Source organism: Bos mutus, unplaced genomic scaffold, assembly GCF_027580195.1.
Source record: "Bos mutus isolate GX-2022 unplaced genomic scaffold, NWIPB_WYAK_1.1 CTG205, whole genome shotgun sequence".
NCBI classification, from domain to species: Eukaryota; Metazoa; Chordata; class Mammalia; order Artiodactyla; family Bovidae; genus Bos; species Bos mutus.
The window spans coordinates 67,798-70,614 of NW_027219506.1; the positions used below are offsets into that span (position 1 = coordinate 67,798).

At 53.1% G+C, this 2,817-nt stretch overlaps 1 pseudogene; it reads left to right on the forward strand.

The window, feature by feature from the left end:
- The first annotated feature begins 281 nt into the window (after nt 1-281).
- LOC102274954 (FACT complex subunit SSRP1 pseudogene) lies at nt 282-2,394 on the forward strand (annotated as a pseudogene).
- The last annotated feature ends 423 nt before the right edge of the window (nt 2,395-2,817 follow it).

Here is a 2,817-nt window from a genome sequence, read left to right on the forward strand (position 1 = left end):
GCTGTAGTGGTAATCATATTGCAATATGTAAGTGTATCAAACAGACACATTGTCACCTGAAATTTGCACAGTGGGTGGCGGGATGTGGGGCTGCACACGCAGGAAGAGCCTGCCCAGTGACCCGGACCATCCCCTGCCTGCCTGCCATGCACCCCGCCCCCGGGCTCCCAATGTTTGGGTGCTGGCGGCTGCGAGGCTCCAGCTCGAGGAGATCCCCAGCGCGCCTTGCAACTGCGTGCCCACCCAGGAGTTTTGGCGGGCACCAACAAGGCTAGGTCAGCATGGCAGAAACCCTCGAGTTCAATGATGTGTATCAGGAGGTGAAAGGCTCCATGAATGACAGTCGGCTGAGGTTGAACCGCCAGGGCATCAACTTTAAGAACAGTAAGACGGGCAATGTGGACAACATCCAGGCCGGGGAGTTGACAGAAGGCATCTGGCCCTGGGTAGCTCTGGGCCATGGGCTTAAACTGCTCATGAGGAATGGCCATGTCTACAAGTATGATGGCTTTGGAGAATCGGAATTTGAGAAACTCTCTGATTTCTTAAAAACTCACTATTGCCTGGAGCTAATGGAGAAGGACCTATGTGTGAAGGGTTGGAACTGGGGAACCGTGAAGTTTTGTGGGCAGCTGCTTTCCCTCGACATTGGAGACCAGCCAGTCTTCGAGATCCTTCTCAGCAATGTGTCCCAGTACACCACAGGCAAGAATGGGGTGACACTGGAATTCCACCAGAATGATGACACGGAGGTCTCTCTCATGGAGGTGTGCTTCTAGGTGCCGCCCACCCAGGAAGACAGTGTGGACCCTGATGAGGCCTTCTCCCAGAATGTACTGTCAAAGGCGGACGTGATGCAGGCCACCAGAGACGCCATCTGCATCTTCCGGGAGCTGCACTGTCTGACTCCCTGAGGCCACTGTAACATCCGCATCTACCCCACCTCCCTGCACCTGCACACAAGATCTTCGACTACAAGATCCCCTACACCATGGTGCTGCGTCTCTTCCTGCTGCCCACAAGGACCAGCGCCAGATGTTCTTTGTGATCAGCCTGGACCCCCCCATCAAGCAGGGCCAGACCCGCTACCACTTCCTCATCCTCCTCTTCTCCAAGGATGAGGACTTCTCCTTGATGCTCAGCATGAACGAGGAGGAAGTGGAGAAGTCCTTCGAGGGGCAGCTCACCAAGGACATGTCGGGATCCCTCTATGAGATGGTCAGCCAGGTCATGAAAGTGCTGGTGAACCACAAGATCACAGTTCCTGACAACTTCTAAGGGCACTTGGGGGCCCAGTGCATCACCTGCTCCTACAAGGCCAGCTCAGGGCTGTTGTACCCCCTGGAGCGGGGCTTTATCTACATCCACAGGCTGCCCATGCACACCTGCTTCGACGAGATCTCCTTTGTCAACTTTGCCCATGGTACCACCACGACGCATTCCTTTGACTTTGAAATTGAGACCAAGCAGGGCACCCAGTATACTTTCAGCAGCATTGAGAGGGAAGAGTACGGAAAGCTGTTCGACTTTGTCAACGCCAAGAAACTCAGCATCAAAAACCAAGGACTGAAAGAGGGCATGAACCCCAGCTACGATGAATATGCTGACTTGGAGGAAGACCAGCATGATGCCTACTTGGAGTGGATGAAGGAGGAGGGCAAGATCCGGGAGGAGAATGCCAATGACAGCAACGATGACTCCAGAGAAGAGACTGATGGGTCATTCAACCCGGGTGAAGAGGAGGAAGACGTGGCAGAGGAGTTTGACAGCAACGCCTCTGCTAGCTCCTCCAGTAATAGAGGGTGACGGTGACCAGGCAGAGAAGAAACGGAAGCAGCTTAAAAAGGCCAAAATGGCCAAGGACTGCAAGAGCCGCAAGAAGCCCATGGAGGTAAAGAAGGGCAGAGACCCTAATGCCCTCAAGAGGCCCATGTCTGCCTACATGCTGTGGCTCAATGCCAGCTGAGAGAAGATCAAGTCAGACCATCTGGGCATCAGTATCATGGATCTCTCCAAGAAGGCTGGTGAAGTCTGGAAGGGAATGCCCAAGGAGAAGAAAGAAGAGTGGGATCACAAGGCTGAGGATGTCAGGAGGGAATATGAAAAAGCCATAAAAGAATATGAAGGGGGCTGGGGAGAGTGCTCTAAGAGGGATAAGTCCAAGAAGAAGAAAGTCAAGGTGAAGATGGAGAAGAAATCCATACCCTCCAGGGGCTCATCATCGAAGTCTTCATCAAGGCAGCTGAGCGAGAGCTTCAAGAGCAAAGAGTTTGCGTCCAGTGACGAGAGCTCTTCCAGAGAGAACAAGAGCAAAAAGAAGAGGACACTGAAGAAGAGGAACTAGCCAGTACTCTCCCCAGCTCAGAAGACTCTGCCTCAGGATCTGATGAATAGAGAGGAAGAAGATTCTGTCTCCTGGGGCTTGCCCCGTCCCAGCCCCAGTCTCCCCACTTGTGTTTTGGTACCCGTTTTCTCCTATGAAATGTAGTCCTTGGATTCTGTACCATATGAACAAGCTTTCCTGCTAGCCTGCACTTCCCTGGGGCCTCAAGGGAGGCGTCTCACTCTGAGGCTTCAGAAGATGGCTCTTTATAATCTGGGGAGACATTGGGTGGGGGGCAGGGCAGGGCCGGATCCCAGCGCGCCTCCTGCCTTCCTGACCTTTGGGATGTATCTGCTGCTTGTCCTGTACAAGTTGCTGCAGGCAGGGGTCCTGTGAGGGCAGGTCTGTAGCTCCTAACCGGGGCCTATTTCTACTTTTATTTTGTATTTCTGGTCTGTGAAAAATGACCATTTAATAAAGGGAACTGACTTTGG